This window comes from Octodon degus, unplaced genomic scaffold, assembly GCF_000260255.1.
Source record: "Octodon degus isolate 3935 unplaced genomic scaffold, OctDeg1.0 scaffold00093, whole genome shotgun sequence".
In the NCBI taxonomy this organism is placed as follows: Eukaryota; Metazoa; Chordata; class Mammalia; order Rodentia; family Octodontidae; genus Octodon; species Octodon degus.
In genome coordinates, this window is record NW_004524669.1 from 4,713,232 (window position 1) to 4,727,775 (window position 14,544).

Below are 14,544 nucleotides of genomic sequence, written 5' to 3' on the forward strand. Positions count from 1 at the left end.
CCCTGTGTGCCATCAATAAGGAAGCTCCCCTTTAATGCATGCTGGCATTAAAGCACACCCCATTTCACACTTATTGTAAACCTCCCTCACAGGAACTGGGAGGACAACCATCTGATCCTCTGATGTGCAGAATAAAGCATATATCTCTGTGATGTTTTCTCTGTTCTTTGTTTTCTAATGATTACCAAATAAAGCAGATTTACAATGTAATGCCTTGTCCAGTGTAGTCTTACATTACTGTTAACAGTGTTTTACCTTTTTCATAGCATGAATGATTTTTTTCCTTTAAAAAGGTACTCTATTCCTCATGTGTTCTACTCTGTCTTTTAAAGATAATCAGCAAATAGAAACTTGTCATTTTGATATTAAGCTTCTCTTCCAGATCAAATTGCATCTAAATTCTTTTTTGTGTGTATTTGGTACAGGGTCTCACTACGCAGTTCAGAATTGTAGTCATCCTCCTGTTTTCAGCATCCCCAGAGCTGGGATTACAAGCGCCATCTAAATTTTGACAAGTGGATTGAGGAATCTGGTCCACCATCACCATCTATTGTGTTTTAACTGTTTATACCAAGAATTATCAGGCTAGACTCTCTGATTTAATCTCTAAACCCACCTTTCCACTATGCCAGTGCTCAGCTAAAATATACACTCTGAAAACTATGTCCCTGGAAATTAGAGCAAAAGTCTTTTGGCAAAAATAAAATACTTCATTTATAATTAGAATTGCCTTACTACAAAACTTGCCTGACAGTAGTTCAAGGACATTCAGTGTGTATATTCTGAACTCTGATTATACTTCTGGCAATATATCCTGAGCAAATAGTGCCATTGCACACAACTGTACACGTGTGTATCATAGCAGTCTTCAGAAATAGGAAAAAACAAAGTCAACCAGCCCAGTCAGATTAAGGACCAAAACACATGAGCTAAATTCAGATTCTTCTTGGTATGAAAGCCATAGAAGAAGCATATTCACCCCTTCTTGCACTCTAATTTCTCATGATGACTTATAAAAAATGAGTTATTGTTGTTCAGAAAGGTGGTCTCCTTCCTCTCTCCAGAGTGAACTGTCTGGGCTTAACTTCCAGGAATGGGGAAACAGTACTCATACAAAGGTTCAAGCTTGGTCAGTTGACTTGTACTATATCAGTCCCCTCACTATCCCATAAGTAACAATTATCTTACTAACTCTCAGCCTCTGATATCACTGTGGATATTTTCTTGGATTCTATTTATTTCTAGAACCATCACCTTCTTACTACCCTCTCCTGCAACATGAACAGCTTTTCACATTGGCACCACTTCAGTTCACCAGAAGTTCCCTGACTTCCTACATGTATCAATGAGAAATAATGGAACAGAGAACTATCTAATGAATGCCAAAGCACAAACAGGAAATATTTTATATCAATTTAAATAAAATTAGAATCTTTTAGTTCATAGACATTAAAAGTGCAGTGAAGGAATACTACACATAACTTAATTGATAACAACTCAGATTAAGCTGGCCAAATCCCAGAAAATACCAAAGGACGTATAAATACTATATAAATAATCAGAATATGCACAGACTTACTGAATAGGTTGATTTATTAATTAACAAACTTCCTAATAAAATTGAAAGTGTAATTTAAAAAAGCCCAACAAAAAAAGCCTGGGTTGGCCACATACCTCAGTGGACTAAAGTGCCTGGTTAGGTAAGTGCAGGGACCAGGGTTTGATCCCTGGCATGCTGTGCTGGCCTTGCACCTGGGGCACACTGAGATGGTGACTGAGACTAGGCATGGTGGCTCATGCCTATAATCCCAGTGCTTGGGAGACTGAAAACAGGAGGATCGCTATGAGTAGTGAGACCCTGAAACCCTGAACTAAATACGTTAAAACAATAAAATTATGAAAAAAAGAAAAAATATATGTTAAAAAAAGAAAGAAAGGAAGAAAGAAAGAAAGAAAATCCCAGGTACTGATGGATTCAGAGCTGAATTCTGGAAGAAATTTTGCAAAGATTTAACCCCAATACTCCTCAAACTCTTCAATAAAATTGAAAAGGAAGCAATTCTCCCTAATTCTTTTCTCGACCCAAAAATTACATTGATATCAAAACCAGAAAGATCCAACCAAAAAAGAGAACTATAGGCCAATCTCCCTCATGAATATAGATGCAATGATCCTCAATAAATATGAGCAAATAGGATGTAGCAAATCACCAGGAAGATTATACACCATGACCAGGTAAGATTCATCCCAGGGATGTAGGGATGGTTCAACATATGCAAATCTACAAATGTAATACCCCATATTAACAGAGCCAAAACCAAAAACCACATGATCATCTCAATAGATGCAGAAAAAGCTTTTGACAAAGTTCAACATTCATTAATAATAAAATCCCACAGAAAATTGGAATACATGATCTATATCTCAACCTGATAAAAGCCCTCTACAACAAGCCAGCAGCATCATTCCAAATAGAGAAAAGCTGAAAGCTTTACTCTAAAATCAGGCGCAAGACAAGGATGTCCACTATTGCCACTCCAATTAAATATGGTTTTGGAAACATTAGCCAGAGCCATTAGCAAGACAGAAAAATAAAAGGAATAAAATTGGAAAGGAAGAAGTTAAATTATCATTATTCATAGATGACATACTCTATGTGGAAGACCTAGAAAACTCCACCAAGAAACTCCTAGCATTTGTAAACAAATTCAGTAGCATAGCAGGATAGAAAGTCAACATCCAAAAATAAATAGCATTCCTTTACACAAACAACAAACTCACTGAGAGAGAAATTAGAGAAACATCACCCTTCACAATAGAATCCAAAAATGAAATGCTTAGGAATTAATCTAACAAATGAAGTAAAAGCTCTGTACAGAATCTCTGAAAAATTACAATGCTCTGAAAAAAGTGGTCAAAGAGGATTTCAGAAAATAGAAAGATATTCCCTGCTCTTGGAAGGAAGATCCAACATTGTGAAGATGGTCATACTCCTAATATTGTTATACAGATTTAATGCAATCCTTATCAGTACAACATCAGCATACCTCACAGATCTAGAGAAATCATTCCTAAATTTCATTTGGAGCCAGAAAATGCCTAGAACAACAAAGGCAAGGCAGGAGGCATCACATTCCCTGACTTGAAATTATACTACAGAGCTACTGTGATAAAATCAGCACAGTACTGGCAAGAAAAAAGTAGACCTGAGGACCAATGGAACAGATTAGAAGATATAGACACAAACACAAACACATTCAGCCACCTTATCATTGACAAACGGGCCAAACATATTCACTGGAAGAAAGATAGCCTCTTTAGCAAATGGTGTCAGAAAAACTGGCTTTCCACATGCCAAAAACTAAAACTAGATCCAGGTCTATTACTTGCACTAAACTAAAGTCAAAATGGATTAAAGATCTAAACATTAAAATGGAAATGCTAAATCTCCTGGAAGAGGAAGTAGATGGAAATCTTGAAGACATAGGGCTAGGCAGAGAGTTCATGAACTAAAATAAAATTGCACAAAAAATACTTCAAAGAATCAACAATTGGGATCTCATTTTATTGAGAAGTTTCTGCATGTCAAAAGAAATCACCAACAGAGTAAAAAGACAACCCACAAATTTGGAACTAATCTTCAAAGTATTTCTATCTAGAATATATAAAGAACTAAAAAAAACAGACCCCCAAATTAAAAAATGGGTATCTGAGATAAATATACACTTCTCAGGAGAAGAAATAAACATGGCCAATAAGTACATGAAAAAATTCTCCACAGCACTGGTCATTTGAGAAATGCAAATTAAAACAACACTGAGAATCCATTTCACTCCAGAAAGAATAGCTATCATAAAGAAATCAACTAATAACAAATTCTGGAGAGGCTGTGGGGAAAAAGGGAGCCTTATTCACTGTAGGTGTGAATGTACACTGGTACAACCATTATGGAAATCAGTTTGGAGACTCCTCAGAAAACTAGGATTTGAAGTCTCATTCAACCCAATTATTTCCCATTCTGGGTATTTTTCCTTAAGAACTTAAAATATCTTACAACAGTGACATATGTGCACCCATATTTGTAGCAGCATAATTTGTCATAGCTAAACGTTGGAGACAATCGAAATGTCCATCAGTTGAGGAATGGATAAAAAAGATGTGATATTTTTATACAATGGAATATTACTCAGCTATAAAGAAAGATAAACTTGAGGCTTTTATAGATTAATAGTTTCAACTAGAGGCTATCCTCATAAGTGAAATAAATCAGACCCACTTGTGTAAACACCGTGTTGTCTTGCTAGTGTGAGAACCTGAAAGAATAAATAAAATCCGAAAGACATAATAGATGTAGTAAGAAAAATAAAAAAAAACTGAACATAAGAAATGAAGAGATGAGCACAAGGTGAAAAGATAGGGGGAAAAAAGGAAGGGGGGAAATCATGTAAGTACACACACAGGATAGCTAAGATGATTGTACTACTAATATCTACCAGTTTTTTTAAAAGAATACAAAATAGTAATAAAAGAGCATTAGAAATGATGTAAATTTCACTAAACAAAGTAATAGGAATTCAGCAATGATGACTGCATTGAATGCTTGTATCTTCCAATTAGTTGTTCAGGTTGCCAGATATAAACATGAAAACATGGTTAAAACAAAACAACAAAGCTTTAAGAAATTAAAAAGAAAAAAATAAGAAGAAAAATTTTAAGCATTAAGCTGGATTTCAAAAATCTAGCAGAGATCAGCAGTATAATTACCCGAATTATTATATTTATATTTTTTCCCTTCTTTCTTTTGTCATTTTCTTCATCCCAGTTTTTACTTCACACTGAACAAATTCTTTCCCTTTCACAGTATCTATTGTACCTTTCAGATTTTATTTACTCTTTCAGATTCTCACACTAGTGAGACAATATGATGTTTACACATGTGGGTCTGATTTATTTCACTTACCAATACAGTCTAGTTGCATCCATTTATCTACAAAAGCCTCAAATTTATCTTTTTTATAGCTGAGTAATGTTCTATTGGATAAAAATACCACATTTTTTATCCATTCCTCATTTGATGGGCATTTGGGATATTTCCAAGATTTTCTCTTTACTCTGTTGATCATTCTTTTGAAATGCAGAAAGTTTTCAAGAAGATGAGATCCTAATTGTTGATTCTTTGAAGTATTTCCTGTGCAATTTGATTTTTGTTCATTAACTCTCTTCCTATGCCTATGTCCTTAAGATTTCAACACACTTTCTCCTCCAGAAGATCTAATATATCAGTTTTATTATTTAAATCATTGATCCATTTTGGCTGTGTTTTTGTGTTCTATCAGTTTTTTGAAGATAGAAGTTGATGTTTAAAATTGTTACTTTGACCAGTTTCATACATTAATATCTGTAATCTGAGCAACTACATTGAAGACAGCAAGGTGCAATATAACAACCACTATTAAATACCTTTCATCTTGTTTCTGTTTTTTCTGTACAAAAATGTGTATCATTTGTAATGTTAATCTATCATTTATACTTTCTTTAAAATAAAATTTAAAAATAATAAAAAGGACAAGGAAAAATTTAAGGTTTATTGAAAAGAAAATTTAACATTTAGTTGTTTGATCAACCTTGTATGCCTGTATCTGGTAATCTGAGCAACAAATTAGATGATAACAATATGTAATATAACAACATTGTTAATTTTTGATTCTTATTTTGAAATTCTATACCACTTTTATTGTTTTATATTGCTTTGTTTTTGTCTTTGGACTTGTTTGTCTTCATTTTTTTCCTCCTTAAAATAAAATGTAAGGGGCCGGGGAGATAGCTCAGTAGAATAAGCCCTTGCCTGGCAAATGCAAGGGGCTGAGTTCAATTCCTGGTTTTGTCAAAATAAATAAATAAATATATAAATATTTTTTTAAAAAAATTAACAAACTTCAAAAAATTAAAGTACTAGGCTATGTATGCTTACTGGTTCATTCATCCAACATTTAAGCTGAAATTATACCATGTAATTACAAAGTCCTCCCGGAACCTGCAAAGGAAGCGTTTTCTGGCTCACTCTGTGTAGGCCACTAGTGCGCTGACACTGAAGCTAGGTAAAGATAGCGTCAAGAAAGAAGAAGTACAAAACAGTACCTCTTATGAATACAGACACAAAAGTATTCAATGGAATAGTACCAAATTAATTCCTATTAAGCATACAAAAATTATAAACTAGGACCAATTGGGAATTATTCTAAATATACAAGGCCAGCTAATATTTAAAAGCAGTCAATGCAATTTACCTCACTGAAGGGTTAAAGAAGGCAAATAAATTGATTATACAATTGGTGTAAATAGGGGTATAATATAATCCAGTACCTTTTCATGCTCACAAAAAGCCTCAGCAAATGGGGAATAGAGGCAGCATGCTCAACTTGGTAATGAACATCTAAGGAAATCCAAAAGTTAACATTGTACATAATGTTGAAGATGCTACCCTTTCCCTAAAGTTGAGAAGGCACCCCTGACCTCTCTTTCTACTATTGCATTGCACTGTAACTCCAGCTAGAAAAAAATAGAATGAGAAAAAACAATAACACATGTATGTCAGAAATTAGGGCACAAAGCTCTCTTTATTCTCATATGACATTACAGTCAATGTGGAGAGAGTTTTTAAAAATCTATAACAATTTTCCTAGAAGTAATAAGTTTAACAAAATTGTGGGATGCAAGACAGTTAACTACACAAAGGAAGTAAAAATCAGTGCTATTCAGAATATCACCTCAAGATGAAGAACTTCAGCATAAATCCCACAAAAGATGTTGAGAGCCCATACCTGAAAAACTGTAACAGTGATGAAAAAATCCAAACAGTAAGTAAAAGAAAAGCTATTCCATATTCATGGGGTGAAGGGCTGAGTATTACTAAGCTATCAATACTTTCTGACATGATACATCAACTCAAATGAATCCTAATTTATACTCTCATGAGCTAGTTAGTAGAAATAGACAAACTGAATCACTCATATGACAAGATAGAAGATCTTTGCAAAGTGAATAGGTAGAACAAGCACATTTTTAAGTGTCACAACTCCTCTTTCATATAGTACTATAACAGTGAAATCATGAAATCATGCTTTTGTCAAAAACCATACAATATACTTTTATTTTTACATTATTGTTACTTTTATTAAAAAAATTCATAATTACATATTTATGGAATATGTTATGTTTTGATATATAAATACAGAATATAGTAATTAAATCAGGATTCCTGTTAGCCTGCAGATGGGCCTGGCTTCTCCTCCCAGAATAATTTCTGTTAATGGTAGGACTAGAAGTTGCTCATTTCACTAAAATGTGAGCACTTCTTAGAGAAAAATCATTGTATGACCCACGAAAGATCTGTATATTCAAACAATGAAAGCAATAGGAAAAACAAAGGGCACCTAGCACTCAACAGCAAAAAGATACAATATATTAGCAAAAAATCTTGATCTCAAGATAAGAAAAATTATAGTGAAAGAAAAGACAAAAGATTAGAATACAGAGCTCAGAAAAGGAAGAAAAAATATAGCTCACTACAAATGAAGCCTGAATTGAAAGCAGCACAAAGCAAAAAGACATCTTTAAAGCCAATAATGGAAATGCAGTAGAAGATAAGAGCTCATGGTTATGAAAAAGGGGTAGTTAGTGTTAGAAGAGAGCTGAGAGAAAATAATAGAAATGGGAAGATAGAAAGTGGATATGACATGAACAGAGTCACATTTGGAAAGGATAACACATATATATGATGTAAGAAATCTGATCAAAACATATGGTGAATATTTAAAAATTTAAATATTATTGTACCAAAAGACCTGTTGCCATTAATGTCCTCAAAATATTCCCCTCATTTCAAGTACATTTATCCCGTCATTCCTGCCACTTTGTGAGGCAGTTCCAGCAGTCCTCCTTCATGAGTGTCTTTATAGGATGTGCTAAAAATTATTCATGGAATGCTGCTGCCACATGTCATCTGATAGACAGTTTGGCTCACAAAACATTATTATTTGTCCCACTTTATTCATCAGACCTGGTACTTTGGAACTTCTGGCTCTTCTTAAGAGTCAAAATGACCATGAAAGGTATAAATGTCTTGAATCAATTCAAGACCTTCAAGCAACCACAGCGGCATAACTGAAGACACTCATTAATGCAGAATTTCAGAACTACTTCAGCAAGTGGCAAGAATAATGAGATAAGTGTTCAAAGCATGGGGGAGTATTTTGAAGGGAGTAATGCCAACTTGGCTTTCATTGTGACATACTTTTAAATTTAAACATTCACTACAGTTTTATCACATCCTTGTATATACACATATGTTAAAAGTATTTGTATATGTATGTAAGTTATACATGTATATAAATAAAAATCTACCCACCACATAAACATGCATATTATACATGTCCCACAAAAGCAGAAAAATATGTGTATAATACAGACAGAAGATTAGGGTATGGCAATGCAGCTGGAAAACAGACGGTTGCTTGTCAATTATAAAGAACTAGGATAATTTCGGGGCAACCAACCTTGTCCTACCAATCAGAAAATTATAAATCACAGCTGGGAAACATGCACAGGTCAAGTTCAGATGGACTGAATCTGCAAACATATGAAAAATGGTAATATTTGACTTCACAGCCACTTCTGACTTCCTGTTCTGCTATCTTCCTGCTTCTGCTGTGGTCTATCCTGCATGCAGGATATATCTTCCCTTTTCTCTTTGTGCACTTTTCTCTTTCCCTCACTCTCCTGTCCTTCTCTGCAATTCAGTAATTCCTTCCTTTTGAATGGGTGCATTTCCTCTTCTCAATATCTATTGTGCCCTTCAGATTTTGTTTTCTCTCACTAAGAAGATAATAAGGTGTTTGCATATACAGGTTTTATTTATTTCACTTAACAGTGTCATCTCTAGTTGCATCCATTTACCAATAAAAGTCACAGATTTATCTTTTTTATACTTTAATAATACTCCATTGTGTAAAAATACCCCATCTTCTTTATTTATTACTCAATTGATGAGCATTTGAGTAGTTTTGAAGATTTAACTCTGGCAAATTGCACTGCTATAAATATATATAAATATATATAAATATATATAAATATATATAAATATATAAATATATAAATATATATATATATATATATATATATCGCTGTGATATGATATTTTCAGTTCTTCTGGAAAAATACCCAGAAGGGGAATAGCTGGCTTGAACGGAACCTCCAATCCTAACTTTTTGAGGAGTCTCCACACTAATTTCCATAGTGGTTATACCAGTCTACACTACCACCAACAATGGAGAAGGGTTCCTTCCCCCCATAGCCTCTCCATCATTTGTTATTGGTTGATTTATTTATGTTAGCTATTATTTCTGGAGTGAGATGGAATCTCAGTGTTGTTTTAATTTGCATTTCTTGAATGACCAATGATGTTGAACGTTTTTTCATGTATTTATTGGCCATTTTTGTGTCCTCCTCTGAGAAGTATGTATTCATCTCAGATGCCCATTTTTAGATTGGGTCTTTGAATTTTGGGGACCTGATTTTTAAAAATTCTTTGTATGTTCTAGATATAAGGCCTTTAGCAGAGGGCCAGTTGGCTATAATTTTTTCCCAGTTCATGGGTTTTCTTTTTACTGTATTGGTGATTTCTCTTGAAGTACAGAAATTTCAAAAAGATGAGATCCCAGTTGGTGATTCTTTGAAGTATTTCCTGTGCCATTTGGTTTTTGTTCATGAACTCTCTCCATACCCCTATGCAGTTCTCTTCTTCACTTTTTTCGGTTGTGTGGAGAGCCATTCTATGTAATTTCTGAGGAAAATCATCTTGTAACTCAGTGGTGACCAGGGCTTATGTGAAGCCTGCTACCTTGCCATGCAAGCCTGCTATGATAAGCAGAATCCTGACTCTGTGCCTCTAGTTGTAGCTGAGGCCTCAAAGTTCCCTTGAGGCTGTGATGTATCAGGGCAAGATCACCTCAGCTGAACATGTCCTGGTTTCTTGGGAACAAAGCAGTAATTTAAAAAAAAAAAGATTTCACCTGGGAGCAAGGACAAATTCCTTTGTAACCTGGGATCTATCTCCACTGTCATCAACATAAGATCCTCATTAGTTTAAGATCACTACTGTAGGACTTTGAACATGAATGGGTGTTGGACTTTGTCAAAAGCCTTTTCTGCATCAATGGAGATGATCATACGGTTTTTAGTTTTCACTCTATTGATATAGTGTATTACATTTATAGATTTTCAAATATTGAACCATCTTGCATCCCTGGGATGAATCCTACCTGGTCATGGTGTATGATCTTCTTGATTTGCTGTATTTTATTTGCTAGGATTTTATAAAAACGAAGTATAAGAAGTAAAGCCATGGTGTTATGTTGAGCTGTAGGGGACTCAGGTCAACAATTTCTGACATTGCCAGTGAAGCGGAAGACCCAATACTATTATGGGCTACTGGACTCCTTTAGATTGTTTTGCTGAATTAACACAGCTATAATATTCAAATGATGGAACTTTACAAAAAAGGGGATACAGATAAATGTCCATTTTGTATCTGTGTATTCAAAATGGTTAGGATAGATATATAGTTACATTCTTTTAATGAATAGAGGGATTTGTTCTAATAGTGTTTGTAAATAGGATATTATGTCTGCATCTTGTACAGTAAATAGCCACTTGGAAGAGAGTATGCAATGTGTTAATTATTGAAACTGTCTTACCAATTTGTTTTGAAACTGTCGCATTGCTATTTGTTTCTCAATAAAATTATGGGAAAAAAAGATCACTACTGCCCTTTGAATCATCAGAACTGATCTTCATTAACATAAAATACTGCTTAGCATAGGACCAGCATGTGCCTCTCCGTGTATGTAATATTTATATTAAAAATACATATTTAAATTGCATATAGACTTATACTCTCAACAACTATGTATTGTGAGTTTTATGTTGAGAGCAACATTATCATATGTTATTTCTTTGTTGCTAGAGAACACAAACATGTAAGTATTAGAATTTCAGAATTGTTAGTCATACCTCCGTGGCAAACAAGCTTATCTGCTAGACTACAGTTGTTTAGAATTCTTGGGTTACAATTTTTATACTCCCTTCTACTTTAGTGAACTTCATTCCTACATTTGTAATAACTTTGGTTCTTTTGTCCCATTGTACATTCCATCATGTGCTATCTCAACATTATTACACTTTTAATGCAAACATTAATGTTCAATTTGGAGTATAAAATTCTATGGGATTTTCCCAATCAAAATCCCATATTTTAATGGGGGGGCTACCAAATTACTAATTATAAAGTGATATGCAAAGACAAGACACCTAGAATACATAACAATAAGCTTGTCTTCTGGATGGTTAACAACCTAAGTTTGCAGACCAAAATTAGAGAAAAAGGAGGCCTACAAGGAAAGCCAACATTTTGGCCCTAACCTTCTAAGGTCAATTAAGACTCAGGACATATGAGAACTTGTACTGTAACGTCATGTACCTAAGTAGTGTCCCAAATTTTCTGATCAAGAAGATTATGGGGCCAAAGAGGAAAGTGATCGATGACGTAGAGTGTGCCTAAGGAGAGTCACATGGGGAGAAAACACTCTCTCAGGCTTTCACAGAGAGCACATTGGCCAAGCAATGGCCGTGACTCATCCACATGGCTGCACTGACAAAGGTTCTACAATCTGAGGTACAGCATCTCAGGATAAATCCTGAGGGGATTTCACTGACCTTCTCAGACCAAAAAGCTACAACTCTTGTTGCACAGGTCCTGCTTTACCTTGGTCTTAACCATCCAGCAGAAAAGTATGAAGATGAAATATAGGAAGTAAAGCCATGGTGTTATGTTGAGCTGTGGGGGACTCAGGTCAATAATTTCTGACATTGCCAGTTAAACAGAAGACCCAATGCTATTATGGGCTACTGAACTCTTTTAGAATATTTTGCTGAGTTTACACACCTATAATATTCAATAACGGAACTTAGAAAAAATGGGGTATACAGATGAATGTCCATTTTGTATCTGTGTATTCAAAGTGGTTAGGATAGATATATAGTTGCATTCTCTTAATGAATAGAATGATTTGTTCTAATGGTGTTTGTAAATAGGATTTCAAGTCTGCATCTTGTACAACAATTAACCACTAAGAAGAATATATGCAGTGTGTTATTTGTTGAAACTGTACTTCCGATTTGATTTGAAACTGCCTCATTGCTATCTGTTTATCAATAAAATTTTGAAAAAAACAAAAAAAATTTAAAAATTAAAAAAAAGACATCTAGAATAGCTAACTCAATACTGAAGAAAAATAAAGACTCAACTGGCAATACCCAACAAAAAGACCTACTGCAAAGCTCTAATAATCAACAGAGTGTGGCACTGACACAAGAAAGGCAAATAGGTCAAGGGACAAAATACAGAGCCAAAAATGAGCTCAGAAATTCAGTTAACTGCTGAAAAAGAAGCAGTGGAGCAAAAATTCTGTTTTCAACAAGTGATGCAAATGGGCATTCACGCATAAAGAAGAATAAATCTGGCCACAGATTACACATGTTCTATCAAACCAGCTCAGAATGGACCATAGCTTTCCCACCATGCTGTAGAAGAAGAAACTTTTTAAGACCAAGAAAAAGTGATGGAAAAATCAGGAATGGATCCTGTTAACTATATGACATCTGACACAGCTGTAGAAATTGAAAATCAAAGCAATAGCTCTTTGTCTGGTAGTAGCTTATTTAAAACACAACGTGAACCTTTCGTCCCTAAATGGACTCAAAGAAAACCCGTGAGGAAACTTGTTCATATACCCGAGAGTGTTCAAACAGATTCATCAAGTGACTCAAGAACCAAGACCATTGACTTTGAAGGCTATTTTTGAAAGATTCAAGAAAAAGAAGAAACATAAGAAGAGGAAATACAAGCCAAAATTAACACCAAGAGGAAGACCAAAAGGAAAGAAAAACACTAGAAGGTCAAAATTAGGTTAAAAAACAAATCAAAGGGAAAGGACCTACTTTTCCAATTTACGATCTGAGGATGGAAGGAAACCATTACCTTGGAGGAAAATTTTAAGTTTTGAGCAAGCTGTTGCAAGAGGAGTTTTTACCTATATTGAAAAACTGAAGTATGAACACCACCTTAAGGAATCATTGAAACAAATGAATACTGGTGAAGATTTAGAAAAAGAAGACCTTGATAGTCATAGATACAGGGCCAGCCAAATAGCTCAGTGGAATAAAGTGCCTGCAAACAGGTGCAGGGGCCAGGGGTTCGATCCCTGGGCCTGCCCTGCTGGCCCCGCCCCTGGGGTGCACTGAGATGGCAAATGAGACTGGGCATGGTGGCATGCACCTATAATCCCAGCTCTTGGGAGGCTGTAAACAGGTGGATCACTACAAGTCCAATCTAGTAGTTAGACTCTGAACACCCTGTAGACCCTTCCCTAAAATACAAAATAAATAAATAAAATAAAAATAAAAGCTCACGAAGATAGTTGTAGATACAAATGCTTGCATGATGATGGCACCATTTCTCCTATTGAAGAGTCAGAAGCAGAAGATGAGACAACACATCTTGAACATGATGCATATGATATTAAATTAGTAGAGGAGAGTTGTCTCATTATAAGTTCTGAATTTCTAAGCAAGATGAATGTGTATTTACCATGAGAGAATAATAAAGTTTCTCTCTCTCTTTGTCTCTCTCTCTCTGTCTCTCTCTCCCTGTCTCTCTCTCTCTCTCTCTCTCTCTCTCTCTCTCTCTCTCTCTCTCTCTCACACACACACACACACACAATATACAAGAAATCTTAAAATTCAATAACAAGAAACTAATCTGATTTTCCTTCTTTGCTTCTTAATGTAGTGAATTAGATACTTGCACTTAAACATTAGTCTTGCATATCTAGAATAACTCCTACTTTGTCATGGTGTATAATTTGTAGTATGCTGAGTAGGAATCAATTTGATACTATTTAACTGCTATTGAATTGAATGATTTTCTGTCTGTATTCATAAGAGGTGTTAGTCTGTCCTTTGGCCTACTCAAGTTTCATTATCTAGTTATAGTATCACATACTATAACAGTAATATTGGTCTGCATAAATTGAACTAGAAAGTGGTCTCTTTCTTGCTATTTCTCAGAAAAGTTTATAAAGATTTGGTACCATTTGTTTAATGTCAGACAAATCAACCAGTTGTGGAAAGTAGCTGGACAGGAGGTCAGTAAACTCCTTGAGGAAAGAGCAAAGTCTGTCCCAGAAACATGAAATGCTAGAGGCAGACCACACAAGCAAGTTGACCTGTAGCTTAGCAGCATATCAACAGGTATAGCCTTGGCATTTCTCCCTGTTAACTACAGCATAGATGGCTCTGAAAATGTTTTGCTTTGAGTGTTCTCAGCAAAATCATGAGACTTTGCTCTCTTGGCCCTGCCCCACATTTCTGCCTTTTATACTATGTATAAATAAAGATGCAGCCTGTGCTGGGTGGTCATTGACTCTC

The 14,544-nt window shown here is 34.9% G+C and overlaps 1 pseudogene; it reads left to right on the plus strand.

Moving 5' to 3' along the window:
• The first annotated feature begins 12,677 nt into the window (after window positions 1-12,677).
• Window positions 12,678-13,710, plus strand: LOC101585617 (annotated as a pseudogene).
• Window positions 13,711-14,544: the final 834 nt, after the last annotated feature.